We start from the raw sequence: 15,335 nt of genomic DNA, 5'->3' as shown, positions 1-15,335 counted from the left end.
CAAGGTCATGGCTGAGGCACCAATCAACCAGCCGATCTATCTCCTCATCACCATCCGAGATTCTGCCAACAACAGTTGTGTCTTTGGTGAATTATAGAAGGTGTTTGAGCTGTACATAGCTACGCAGTTGTGTATGTAGAGAGGAGGGCAGTGGCCTAGGCATGCGTCCCTGAGGTGCGTTAGTGTTGATTGTCAGCGAGGAGGAGATGTTATTTCTGATCCACACTGACTGCGGTCTCCTGGTGAGGAAGTCAAGGATCCAACTGCAGAGAGAGGCACAGAGGCCCAGGTTTTGGAGCTTGTTGATTTGTACTGAGATACTGATGGTGTTGAATGCTGAGCTGTAATCAATAAACAGCAGCCTGATGTTGGTATTGCTGTTGTCCAGGCAGACCAAGGCTGAGAGGAGAGCCAGTGAGACTGCATCTGTCGTAGACCTATTGTGGTGGTAGACAAGTTGCAGTGGGTCCAGGTCCTTGCTCAGGCAGGAGTTAACTCTAGCCATTACCAGCCTTTCAAAGCACTTCATCACAGTAGATATGAGTGCCACTGGGTGATTGTCAATGAGGCTAGTCTCTGGGCTAAGCTCTCTGGTCTGTACTCTAACAACTGTTGTCTATGGTTACAAGCCTAAGCTCTATGGTCGGTGGTCTATGGTCACGGGTCCAAGCGGGTGGAAACCTTGGTCTGCTGCAGTGAGAGATTGAAGATGTCCTGGAACAGTCCAGCCAGTTGGTTGGCACAGGTTTTCAGAGCCCTACCAGGTACACCATCGGGCCCCGATGCCTCGTGAGGGCTCACCCTCTTAAAAAACATTCTGACGTTAGCCTCTGAGACAGATATCACAGGGTCACCAAACGCTGCAGGGATCTGTGCAGCTATAGTTTAATTCTCCTTCTCAAAGCGTGCATAAAAAGCATGGAGCTCATCAGAGAGTGAAGTGTCACATTTGTGATGTTAGGTTTTGCCTTTTAGGTAGTCATGGCCTGCAAGCCTGCCGTATCCAATCTCATCTCTAACTGCATCTAGAATTGCTTTATCTTTGACATTTTACAGACTTCCACAATATGAGCTGTTGGGAGCCGCCTTTTGATGTGATATCCTAAAACCCTGCAGCTTCCTGACATTTAGAACAAAGTCAAGAAGTGCAATATAACATCAGTATGCAAAGGAGGAGGAGGAGAAGATGGCGGCGCAACGCAGCTTTCGCGGCCGCTCCGGTGAATGATATCTGTAATCTGTCAAGTAGGGTGCCGTGTAAAATCCTGATTTGATGGAGACAGATGTGAGAGAATGGAGGAACATCTGGAGAAACTTCTGAAATGCCTTTTTCGCTGCTGCTGTTACTGTGTGATCCAGAATCTCCGGAAGGGAAGGCCCAGAGTCCTCGGTTTTGCTTATTGCTCAGCAGCCGGGATGGAGTTGAAGCACTTGGCAGAGATGGCGCTCGGTGTCGAAGGGCTGGTGGGAGGCTCGAAGTTTTCAGACGGACTCAGTGTCGGCTGTGGTCGGGTGCTTCCAATGCATCGACAGTTGTCGGTGCCTGGAGGCTTATGGCAGAGAGAGTTTCTCTCTTCTGCTGCCTGCTAGCAGGGACTATTGGGAGTCGATCGGAACTTTGAGACTTTAGAACATAAAATAGTACAGCACAGTACAGGCCCTTCGGCCCACAATGTTGTGCCGACCCTCAAACCCTGCCTCCCATATAAGCCCCCACCTTAAATTCCTCCATATACCTGTCTAGTAGTCTCTCAAACTTCACTAGTGTATCTGCCTCCACCACTGACTCAGACAGTGCATTCCACACACCAACCACTGACTAAAAAACCTTCCTCTAATATCCCCCTTGAACTTCCCACCCTTTACTTTAAAGCAATGTCCTCTTGTATTGAGCAGTGGTGCCCTGGGGAAGAGGCGCTTGCTATCCACTCTATCTATTCCTCTTATTATCTTGTACACCTCTATCATGTCTCCTGTCATCCTCCTTCTCTCTAAAGAGGAAAGCCCTAGCTCCCTCAATCTCTGATCATAATGCATACTCTCTAAACCAGGCAGCATCTTGGTAAATCTCCTCTGTACCCTTTCCAATGCTTCCACATCCTTCCTATAGTGAGGTGACCAGAACTGGACACAGAACTCCAAGTGTGGCCTAACCAGAGTTTTATAGAGCTGAATCATTACATCGCGAGTCTTAAACTCTATCCCTCGACTTATGAAAGCTAACACCCCATAAGCTTTCTTAACTACCCTATCTACCTGTGAGGCAACTTTCAGGGATCTGTGGACGTGTACCCCAAGATTCCTCTGCTCCTCCACACTACCAAGTATCCTGCCATTTACTTTGTACTCTGCCTTGGAGTTTGTCCTTCCAAAGTGTACCACCTCACACTTCTCCGGGTTGAACTCCATCTGCTACTTCTCAGCCCACTCCTGCATCCTATCAATATCTCTCTGCAATCTTTGACAATCCTCCACACTATCTACAACACCACCAACCTTTGTGTCGTCTGTAAACTTGCCAACCCACCCTCCTACCCCCACAACCAGGTCGTTAATAAAAATCACGAAAAGTAGAAGTCCCAGAACAGATCTTTGTGGGACACCACTAGTCACAATCCTCCAATCTGAATGTACTCCCTCCACCACCACCCTCTGCCTTCTGCAGGCAAGCCAATTCTGAATCCACCTGGCCAAACTTCCCTGGATCCCATGCCTTCTAACTTTCTGAATAAGCCTACCGTGTGGAACCTTGTCAAATGCCTTACTAAAATCCATGTAGATCACATCCACTGCACTACCATCATCTATATGCCTGGTCACCTCCTCAAAGAACTCTATCAGGCTTGTTAGACACGATCTGCCCTTCACAAAGCCATGCTGAGTGTCCCTGATCAGACCATGATTCTCTAAATGCCTATAGATCCTATCTCCAAGAATCTTTTCCAACAGCTTTCCCATCACAGACGCAAGGCTCACTGGTCTATAATTACCTGGACTATCCCTACTACCTTTTTTGAACAAGGGGACAACATTTCCCTCCCTGCAATCCTCCGATACCATTCCCGTGGACAACAAGGACATAAAGATCCTAGGCAGAGGCTCAGCAATCTCTTCCCTTGCCTCGTGGAGCATCCTGGGGGATATTCCGTCAGGCCCGGGGACTTATCCAACCTAATGTATTTTAACAGCTCCAACACCTCCTCTCCCTTAATATCAACATGCTCCAGAACATCAACCTCACTCATATTGTCCTCACCATCATCAAGTTCCCTCTTATTGGTGAATACCGAAGAGAAGTATCCACTGAGGACCTCGCTCACTTCCACAGCCTCCAGGCACATCTCCCCACCTTTATCTCTAATCGGTCCTACCTCCACTCCTGTCATCCTTTTTCCCTTCGCATAATTGAAGAATGCCTTGGGGTTTTCCTTTACCCTACTCACCAAAGCCTTCTCATGCCCCCTTCTTGCTCTTCTCAGCCCCTTCTTAAGCTCCTTTCTTGCTTCCCTATACTCCTCAATAGACCCATCTGATCCTTGCTTCCTAAACCTCATGTATGTTGCCTCCTTCCATATGACTAGATTTTCCACCTCACTTGTCACCCATGGTTCCTTCACCCTACCATTCTTTATCTTCCTCACCGGGACAAATTTATCCCTAACATCCCGCAAGAGATCTCTAAACATCGACCACATGTCCATAGTACATTTCCCTGCAAAAACATCATCCCAATTCACACCTGCAAGTTCTAGCCTTATAGCCTCATAATTTGCCTTTCCCCAATTAAAAATTTTCCTGTCCTTTCTGATTCTATCCTTTTCCATGATAATGCTAAAGGCCAGGGAGCGGTGGTCACTATCCCCAAGATGCTCACCCACTGGGAGATCTGTGACCTGACCCGGTTCATTACCTAGTACTAGATCTAGTATGGCATTCCCCCCTGGTCGGCCTCTCCACATACTGTGACAGGAATCCGTCCTAGACACACTTAGCAAACTCTGCCCCATCTAAACCCTTGGAACTAATCAGGTGCCAATCAATATTGGGGAAGTTAAAGTCACCCATGATAACAACCCTGTTACTTTTGCACCTTTCCAAAATCTGCCTTCCAATCTGTTTCTCTGTATCTCTGCTGCTACGAGGGGGGCCTATAGAATACCCCCAACAGAGCAACTGCTCCCTTCCTGTTCCTGACTTCCACCCATATTGACTCAAAAGAGGATCCTGCTACATTACCCACCCTTTCTGTAGCTGTAATAGTATCCCTGACCAGTAATGCCACCCCTCCTCCCCTTTTTCCACCCTCTCTATCCCTTTTAAAGCACTGAAATCCAGGAATATTGAGAATCCATTCCTGCCCTGGTGCCAGCCAAGTCTCTGTAATGGCCACTACATCATAATTCCATGTATGTATCCAAGCTCTCAGTTCATCACCTTTGTTCCTGATGCTTCTTGCATTGAGGTACACACATTTCAGCCCTTCTATCTTACTGTCTTTACACTGTTTGTTCTGCTTCTCTTTCCTCAAAGCCTCTCTGTATGTTAGATCTGGCTTTACTCCATGCACTTCTTTCACTGCTCTATCGCTCTGGGTCCCATCCCCCTCGCAAATTAGTTTAAATCCTCCCGAACCATGCTAGCAAACCTACCTGCAAGGATATTGCTCTCCCTCGAGTTCAGGTGCAACCCATCCAATCTGTACAGGTCCCACCTTCCCCAGAAGAGATCCCAATGATCCAAAAATCCAAAAACCTGCTCCCTGCACCAACTCCTCAGCCGCGCGTTCAACTGCCATCTTCTCCAATTCTTACCATCTCTGTCACGTAGCACTGGCAGCAATCCTGAGAATGCCACCCTTGAGGTCCTGTTCTTCAGCCTTCTGCCTAGTTCCCGAAACTCACACTTCAGGACCTCATCCCTCTTCCTGCCTATGTCGTTGGTCCCAACATGTATCACGACTTCTGGTTGCCTTCCCTCTTCTACCAGGATGTCATGCACCCGGTCAGAGACATCCTGGACCCTCGCATCCGGGAGGCAACAAACCATGCGGGTGTCCTTCTCACGTCCACAAAATCTCCTGTCTGCTCCCCTGACTATAGGGTCTCCAATGACGACAGCTCTCCTCTTCTCCGTCCCACCCTTCTGCACCACAGGGTCAGGCTCAGTGCCGGGGGCCATGCCACCGTGGCTCACACCTGGTCGGTCGTCCCCGCCAACAGTATCCAGGATTGTAAACTTATTATTCAGGGGAATGGCTACAGGGGTGCTCTGCACTACCTGTCTGCTGACCTTCGCTTTCCCCCCTCTGACTGTCACCCAACCACCTGCTTCCGACAGCCTAGGTGTGACTACCTCCCTGTAGCTCTCATCTATGACTGCCTCATTCTCTCTTTTGAGTTGAAGGTCATCCAGCTGCTGCTCCAGATTCCTTACACGGTCTTCCAGATCTCCCAGCCGTATGCACTTCTAGCAGATGTGACTCTGCGGGAGAGGGGAGTTCCCCCAAGACTGCCACATCTCACATGAGAGGCACATCACCGTCTCAGGGGACATTGTAAAAACTAACTGCGAGCAAGCTTGTCCTCTGCCTCTTCTCATCAAAGCCTCTTGAGACAAAGCCTCAAAGCTCCACTCCTTCACTGGCCCACTCACGCACTGGCCGCTTTGCTTGAGCTATCCCTCTATTTATCTGTTTGAGGTTTTCAAAATGTTTGGTCACCTGACCTTGACTGCCCACTCAGCTGCTTTCTGCTGAGTCTGAGCTATTCAAATCTTGATTATCTAATCAACGGCTTTCTGCTGATCTATTCAAATCTTGATTGACTTGATTGCACAGACCAACTGCCAAAGCTGCCAGAATCTCTCGAGTCAAAGCCTCAAAGCTCCACTCCTTTTTTTGACCGTGCCCATGGTCTGCTCTTTATCAAATTATGGTATTGCTTTGCACTGCTGTAACTATATGTTATAACTATGTGGTCTTGTCAGTGTTAGTCTTTGGTTTGTCCTGTTTTTTTTGTGATACCTAAATGACAATAAACGAGGACTGAGTGTCCTCATAATCTAAAAAAAACAAACAAACAAACTACTGGAGGAGAAAAGGGTAGCATAACTGGGAGGCTACAGAGCTACATCAGCCGCCCACAGAGTTATCCAGATACAGTGCATTGCACGACGTCAAAGTGGCACTTCTTCCACCTGCCCATTCACCACCTCCCTCGCCTCCACTCAGGGCCCAAAACAGTCCTTCTAACATTTCACCTGCAAATCTATTGGGGTCATCTACCATATCCCGCGCTCCCAACACAGCCTCCTCTTCATTGGTGTGGCCCGACATAGATTGGGGGACGATTTGTCGAGCGCCTTCACTCTGTCTGCATAAAGCAGGATTTCCCAGTGGCCAACCATTTTAATTCCAATCCCCATTCCCATTCTGACATCTAAGGCCATGGCCTCCTCTTCTTCCACAATGAAGTCACTCTCAGGTTGGAGGAACAACACTTCGTATCCTGACCCTAACCGGATAGCTTCTAACCTGCTGGCATGAACATTACTCTCTCCAGCTTCCGGTAACTTCTTCAGCCTACACCCTTTTGGAATGTTTTAAAGAATATCTGTTTTTTTGTTGAAATTTTGTCCTATGAAATCATCATTGAAAATGCTTTTTGTTATGTTTGTACTGACCGAAATAGATTTCATTCATTCATTCATTCACTTCTCCTCCTTCTTCCTTCCTCAATTCTCCACTCTGGGCCCCCCTCCTTACCTCTTATTTTTGCCTCACCTTGCCCTGGTGCTCCTTCTCATTCCCTTCCTCCCATGCTCCGCTCTCCTCCAGTATCAGGTTCCCTTCTCTGCAGCCTTTTGCCTTTCCCATCGATCACCTCCAAGCATCTTATTTAATTCCCCTCCCCACCCACCTTCTTATCCTGGCTTATTCCCCCTTGCTTTCCAGTCCCGAAGAAGGGCCTCGGCCTAGAACATCGTCTGTTCATCTCTATAGGCGCTGCCTGACCTGCTGAATTCCTCTAGCATTTTGTATGATCAGCGGTAGTCTTTGTTATCCCATGAGCAAAAGACAGCCCCACGAGCTTGCGAAGGCCTTGCACCTCGTGTGCAGAAGCCATCCTTGTAATCCCACAAACAGGAACTATCCTGCTGACACCGACAATAGGGGTGGGCCTTTTGGTCCAGAGAAAAGGTGGAGTCCTTGAGTTCCTCATCAACAGGGGTAGACCTTGTAACCCTCCGAAGAGGAACAGACTTGGTGTCCCTTTGTGGAGCAGCTCTTGAGCAGGAACTCATGCGGTTGATCCATTGGTCAATGAGGTTATGGCTAATCCCGTACCCCATCAATTTCCCATGAAGTTTCCCAAACTCCTGAACTGAAATTTGACATTGACTTTGATCAGCGAGGGCAGTCTATATTTTTTATTATTTATTATTGAAGACACAGCGCAGAAACAGACCCTTCTGGCCCAGTAAGGCTGCACTATTACACCCTTGTAACCAATCAACCTACTAACTCGTTGGTCTCTGGACTGTGGGAGGAAACCAGAGCACCTGGAGGAAACCCCTGTAGTCACGGGGAAAATGTACAGATAGCAGTGGAATCAAACCCGCTGCACGGTAATAGCCTTACACTAACTGTGCTGCCCCAAATGGAAATAATAATTTTCAATGCTGAACCTTTAAATGTGTCGAAGCCTCCACTGTGGTATAGAGAGTCTTACTGTTCACCACAAAGCTCTGTAGCATTTGCTGTTCTCTGCTGCCCTAGTGGGGACTTCGATCGTCTTTAATACACCTTGCAGCCAGGTTTCCCACCCTACAGCATGAAACAGAGGACGTTGCCCACCTGTTTCTGTTATGTCGCTGTGAGAACTCGAGCAGCTTTTCTATCACCACTATTTGTTGGATGTTGTGATCTGTTGCACATCACTGGCCCTCCATAAGCAGCACTGACCTGAAACCTAACCAAAATAGGTAACAGAGTTTGCATTGTGAAAAATCACCTTTCCCCTTCGCACGCCTCTGTGCACTTAAAAAGTTCAATAATGCAGCGTCAGACTTTACCCTTGAGGTCTACTTTTAGATTGTGAGCTTTCATTGTACTGTGCTGTATGGAGCAATGTGAGTGAACAGGGAACAGGGAACATGCAGCATTGTGGATTAGGATTACGTATTGAATGCATATTCAAAGTGTTCAAAGGAATGAGGTGGGAATTGCTTTCCTCCTGACATAAACAAACAGCTTGAAATTCCACACTTAGCTCTGGATTGTTTGAATGAAGGACTGTATTAATTTAAATCTGTATTAATTTATAATCAGAATGAACTAATGTGGTCACACTACTTATCTGATATGAAATTTTGGATGGACTGATATTTCTCAAGTTGCACTTTGGGAAGATCGATGACTTTGTATCTCTCTCTCTGTCCTCTGTTAGTCTGAACTGGATGCCTTGTTACGTTTGCATATGTTTTGATGCTGGATGAGTTTCTGCATTGCATCCTCTCCATCACTATTCTGGCCGCTGCCTCTTTCTCTTCACGGTTAGGCTGAATTGGACGTCTTCAGCAGCCGACTTGCCTCGGAGTGAGTTACTGAGAGTACAGAACCTCCATTCACCCAGGCTGTCCACCGTGACCTTCATAATATCCTCCACCCCAGCTGTAGTTAATCTGCTGCTCAGAAGTGCGTCCAAGCATTTGACACCTCTGCACTTGACTAATCTAATGCCCTCCTGGACGGATTCCCATTTTTCACCTCCTGTAAACATACAAACCAAAAACAATGTGGCCTTCAGCGATTCAACAACCATTCTAACCCCCAGTGTAATAAGCAGATTCTCAACCTCATGTTCAGATGACTCCAAGGCCTATCACAGCTATATCTCCGTAGCCTTCTTTGGCTACATAACCATCTCAGCACTCTGGTACAGTACTGATAGCTGGAAGTTTAGAGCAGCACACAGAAAATGCTGGAAGAAATACAGAAAACCTATGGAGGGGAATAAACAGTTGGCATTTCAGGCCGGGATGCTTCATCGGGATTGGAAAGGAAGGGTCCTGATCTTTTGCTCACTAGTTCAGTTGAACTGAAGCTAAGTCTCCATATCTGTTGAATTCTCTGCCATGGAGAAATAGAGTGCACCTTCTTTGTCTGGAAGTGGGAGCAACAAAGTCTCTCCACCAATTTCAGGAAATTGCCCTGAACACATCCCACAATTTCATTGGTCCTATCCCTGCTTTTCCCAATCTTTGTAAAACTCATCTGTCACATTAGGCACCTCCCCACTACTTATGCATCCCCCAACTGCAGCATGAGAAGATAAAGGTAAAACCTCTATGCTTAAGATAAAGATTTGTCACTGTACACCAAAACATCGAAACATACAGTGAAATGCACTGTTTGCATCAACAACCAACATAATCTGACAATGTGCGCAAGGTAGCCTGCAAGTGTAGCCATGATTCCATCACCAACATAGCAAACCCACAACTTTACTAAACAGCACACATCAAAGTTGCTGGTGAACGCAGCAGGCCAGGCAGCATCTGTAGGAAGAGGTGCAGTCGACGTTTCAGGCCGAGACCCTTCGTCAGGACTAACTGAAGGAAGAGTGAGTAAGAGATTTGAAAGTTGGAGGGGGAGGGGGAGATCCAAAATGATAGGAGAAGACAGGAGGGGGAGGGATAGAGCCAAGAGCTGGACAGGTGATAGGCAAAAGGGGATACGAGAGGATCATGGGACAGGAGGTTCGGGAAGAAAGACAAGGGGGGGGGACCCAGAGGATGGGCAAGAGGTATATTCAGAGGGACAGAGGGAGAAAAAGGAGAGTGAGAGAAAGAATGTGTGCATAAAAATGAGTAGCAGATGGGGTACGAGGGGGAGGTGGGGCCTTAGCGGAAGTTAGAGAAGTCGATGTTCATGCCATCAGGTTGGAGGCTACCCAGACGGAATATAAGGTGTTGTTCCTCCAACCTGAGTGTGGCTTCATCTTTACAGTAGAGGAGGCTGTGGATGGACATGTCAGAATGGGAATGGGATGTGGAATTAAAATGTGTGGCCACTGGGGGATCCTGCTTTCTCTGGCGGACAGAGCGTAGATGTTCAGCAAAGCGGTCTCCCAGTCTGCGTCGGGTCTCGCCAATATATAAAAGGCCACATCGGGAGTACCGGACGCAGTATATCACCCCAGTCGACTCACAGGTGAAGTGTCGCCTCACCTGGAAGGACTGTTTGGGGCCCTGAATGGTGGTAAGGGAGGAAGTGTAAGGGCATGTGTAGCACTTGTTCCGCTTACACGGATAAGTGCCAGGAGGGAGATCAGTGGGGAGGGATGGGGGGGACGAATGGACAAGGGAGTTGTGTAGGGAGCGATCCCTGCGGAATGCAGGGGGGGGGAGGGAAAGATGTGCTTAGTGGTGGGATCCCGTTGGAGGTGGCGGAAGTTACGGAGAATAATATGTTGGACCCGGAGGCTTTGCTGAACATCTACGCTCTGTCCGCCAGAGAAAGCAGGATCTCCCAGTGGCCACACATTTTAATTCCACATCCCATTCCCATTCTGACATATCCATCCACGGCCTCCTCTACTGTAAAGATGAAGCCACACTCAGGTTGGAGGAACAACACCTTATATTCCGTCTGGGTAGCCTCCAACCTGATGGCATGAACATCCACTTCTCTAACTTCCGCTAAGGCCCCACCTCCCCCTCATACCCCATCTGTTATTTATTTTTATGCACACATTCTTTCTCTCACTCTCCTTTTCCTCCCTCTGTCCCTCTGAATATACCTCTTGCCCATCCTCTGGGTCCCCCCCCTTGTCTTTCTTCCCGGACCTCCTGTCCCATGATCCTCTCGTATCCCCTTTTGCCAATCACCCGTCCGGCTCTTGGTTCTATCCCTCCCCCTCCTGTCTTCTCCTATCATTTTGGATCTCCCCCTCCCCCTCCAACTTTCAAATCTCTTACTCACTCTTCCTTCAGTTAGTCCTGACGAAGGGTCTCAGCCTGAAACGTCCACTGTACCTCTTCCAAGAGATGCTGCCTGGCCTGCTGCGTTCACCAGCAACTTTGATGTGTGTTGCTTGAATTTCCAGCATCTGCAGAATTCCTGTTGTTTGCGTTTAAAAAAACTTTACTAAACAGTACCTCTTTGTCTTTGGACTTTGGGAGGAGACTGTAGCACCAAAAGGAAACCCACGTGTTCATGGGGAGAACATACAAACTTCTTACAGACAATGCTGGAAATGATCCCAGGTCGCTTGCGTTGTAAAACAGTACAGCAGCTGCCTCACTACCGTGTTGCACTGTTGACTACTCCCACCAGAATCTAAAGCATTTTGCTCTTTCTTTGTTTTGCGACGTTGGTTCTATTATCTGTTTGCTGTCACAGATACTTTCTTCCCACCGGCTTTCATCAAAATTATAATCCCACCTTTTCTTCTCCTAGTTTTCTGTTCCTTCTGAAGGTTGCACATTTGGAATTATAGTACTTAATTCAAAATCATGTCCTTCACAGCAAATCACTGGGTCTGCTTCAGTAGCACGTTCCAGACTGGTGTTGAGGACACTGAAAATTTCTACCGAAGTACCACGGCGAGCATTCTGACTAGCTGCATCACCATCTGGTATAGGTGGCGGGGGAGAAGGCTCACTGAGAACGAGTGAAGTAAGCTGCACAGAGTTGTGAACTCAGTCAGCTCCACCACGAGCACCAGCCTCTGTAGGATCCAGGACTCCTTCAATGAACGATGCCTCAAATGGGCTGGGTCCATCACTAAGGGTCCCCATCACCGAGGTCATGCCTTGTTCTCATTGCTACCATCAGGATTTTATTTATTTAACTATTTAATATGCCTACTTACTGTAATTCACAGTTTTTTCCCTATATTATCATGTACTGAAGCCACAAAGTCAACAAATTTCAAGACATGTGCTGGTGATATTAAACCTGATTCTGATTTTGATTCTGACATTGTGACCCAGGTGGTCTCTTGGGCTTCACAAAACAAGTCCATAGTTTTAATGCATTTAAGGATAGGCAATATGCGACTGAGAAAGCACATTTTACAGTGGGGATCTGGCATTTAAGCAGTTTGTAAGTCTTCCACAGTCCTATTTGTTTTAATTCTCATGCAATGTACATACAATACAGTACCCTTATTTGAGCTGAAGTACCTATCCTGCCCCTATGCCCAGATAGTGCTGTTCTCACACTATTGGTTGTCATGCATTGTCATTGACGCAATTTAACACCTGCTTTATTTTAATTTTCTTTTTGATTGCTTACTATAACAATTTCTATTCCCAGAATGTTTTCATTATTATCTTTATCTTGTCGTGTACCATGACTTCTTCTTGTTGCTTTTAACCTTTCTAGATTATTATTTTACAGCTTGCACTCTCATCCCCCACTCCTTCCCTCAACTGTTCGTTCTGCCTTTTCCTCCAAGACCTTGATCCGTACAACTCCTTCCTGCCTTGCTTCAGACCAGACCGCCAGCGTGACCCTGGAACTTGTGGCAGAGTAACACGATTTGTGTGGAGTTAACATCATAATTTCAGTGACCTGGGTTCAGACCTGCCCTCCGGTACTGTGTTTGTGAAGTTTGCAGTTTCTCACTACGAATGCGTGCGTTGCTTAGTTACAATGCAGAGGAAGGCCATTCAGCCCACAGGGTCTGTGCTAGGCTGCAAACATAGCAATCTCACTCATCCTGTTTTCCCTCTTTCAGTTCCCTGCAGCCATACAACTTACTTTCCCATTGACTGCTCTTTAGTTCAAAGTTCAAAGTGAATTTACTATTATACTACATATATGTCACCATATACTGCCTGAAGATTCATCTTCTTGTGGGCATTCACAGTGGATGTGAAAAGAAAACCGCAATAGAATGAATGGAAACAGCACAGACAAAATGCTAGGGGAACTCAGCAGGCCAGGCAGCTTCTATGGGAAAAATTAATCAGTTGACGTTTTGGGCTGTTTCAATGGAAAACTGCACACGCCCACGGATCAACAACCAATGAGCAAAAGACAACAAATGATGCAAACAGAAAAAGGGAAAGAAAATAATAATAATAAATAAATAAGTTATAAATAATACTGAGGACATGACCTATAGAATTCTTGAAAGTGAGTCCATAGGTTGGGGGATCAGTTGGGATGAGTGAAGTTTCCACACTGGTTTGGGAACCTGGTGGTTGAAGGATAGTAACTGTACCTGAACCTGGTGGTGTAGGACCCAAGGCTTCTGTACCTCCTTCTTGATTGTAGTAGTGAGAAGAGTGCCTGGTCTGGATTGTAGTTGTCCTTGAGGATGCAGTCAATTAGCCTATCAGCATTCCCTTGGGACGTGGAAGGAGACTGAAACGTCTGGAAGCATCCCAGAGAGTCACACGGAGAATGTAGAAATTTTAAGATACCACCCAAGGTTAGGATTGAACTCTGGAACTGTGAAGCAGCAATGCTAATTGGGGGAGAAGGTTCTTTGCTTCACTAGGTGGAGGGGCGGGGGGGTCAAAATCTTTATGAAGTTAGTTGGAAGAGCAGAACAAAGTGTCACAGTCTCAAAGTAAGGCATTAGGCCACTTACAACTGAAATGCCAAAAAAGATTCAGGTTGAGATTTATTTATCGCATGTATATTGAAACACAATCTCAGTGGCTGCTTTATTAGTTACATCTGTACACTTGCTTGTTAATGCAAATATCTAACCAGCTAATCGTGTGGTGGCAATTCAAAGTGTAAAAGCATGCAGACATGGTCAAGAGGTTCAGTTGTTGTTCAGACCAAACACCAGAATGGGGAAGAAATGTGATCTAAGTGACTTTGACTGTGGAATGATTGTTGGTGCCAGATTGGGTGGTTTGAGTATCTCAGAAACTGCTGATCTCCTGGGATTTTCGCACACAGTGGTCTCAAGAGTTTACAGAGAATGGGGTGAGGAAGAAAAGAACATCTAGTGAGTGACTGTTCTGTGGATAAAAACACTATGTGAATGAAAGAGATCGGAGGAGAATGGCCAGACTGGTTCAAGCTGACAGGAAGGTGACTGTAACTCAAATAACCACGCGTTACAATAATGGTGTGCGGAAGAGCATCTCTGAACACACAGCATGTCAAATATTGAAGTGGATGGGCTATAGCAGTAGAAGACCATGGACTTACACTCAGTAGCTCTTTTATTGGGTACAGTAGGTACCTAATAAAGTGACCACTGTATGTGAAGCAACATGCGTTGTTTGCGCTAACAACCAACACACTCAAGGATGTGTTGGGGCACCCCACAAATATTGCTACACATGTCGTGGACAACAGAGCATGCTGACCAAAACCATTCTCTCATGGTGTATTAAATATTCAAAACTCTGTCAGGAGAGCTGTGGAGTCTCATACTTTGTTTTCTTTCAAAATAGAGATCAATATGTTTTTGAATACTGTATTGGGACCAGGCAAGAAATTGGTACTTGATGTCGAAAACCAGTAAAGATCTTTTTAAGTGAAGGAGTCAGACTGAGGGGCCAAATAACCCACTCCTGTTCCAATTTCTTATGTTTGAAGGCACACTAGAAGGGTGGACATTACTTAGTTGGGCCTGAAGGTAATCCCCTTCTGCAAAAGCCCACTGTAGTTAGATCCCAACTAAGACAATAAGACCATAGACTTAGGAGCAGAATTAGGACATTTGGCCCATCAAGTCTGCTCCACCATTCTATCATGGCTGATTTTATTATCCCCTTCAACCCCGTTCTCCTGCCTTCTCCTGTAATCTTACGAATCAAGATCCCATCAACATCTGCTTTAAATATACACAATGACTTGGTCTCCACAGCCATCCGCTGCATTTGCCTTCCTTACTACTGACTTGGAGCATTGTGCCAGTTCCATTCTCCTTATTATAGGAAGGATGTGGAAACCTTAGAGAAGTTGCATAGGAGATTTACCAGGTTGCTGCCTGGATCAGAGAACGTGTCTTAAAGACTTGTTCCCTTTGGAGTGAATGAGGATGAAAAGTGATTTGAAAAAGTTCTATAAGATGATAAAAGGCATGGGACAGAGTGGACAACCAACACCTTTTTCCCAGGATGGCCATGGCTAATATGAAATGACATATTTTCAGGTGATTGGAGGAAAGTATAGAGATGTTATCAGAGGTAAGTTTTTTTTAAGTATAATGTTAAGTGCATGTAATGCCCTGACAGGGGTGGTGATAGATGCAGATACATTAGAGACATTTAGGAGATTCTTTGGCATACAGAAGGAAGGAAGGAGGGCTATGTGGGAAGGAAGGATTAGATTGAGCTTCGAGTGGGTTAAAAGG

The sequence above is a fragment of the Mobula birostris genome, chromosome 32 (assembly GCF_030028105.1).
Source record: "Mobula birostris isolate sMobBir1 chromosome 32, sMobBir1.hap1, whole genome shotgun sequence".
NCBI classification, from domain to species: Eukaryota; Metazoa; Chordata; class Chondrichthyes; order Myliobatiformes; family Myliobatidae; genus Mobula; species Mobula birostris.
This window is presented reverse-complemented; position numbering follows the sequence as displayed.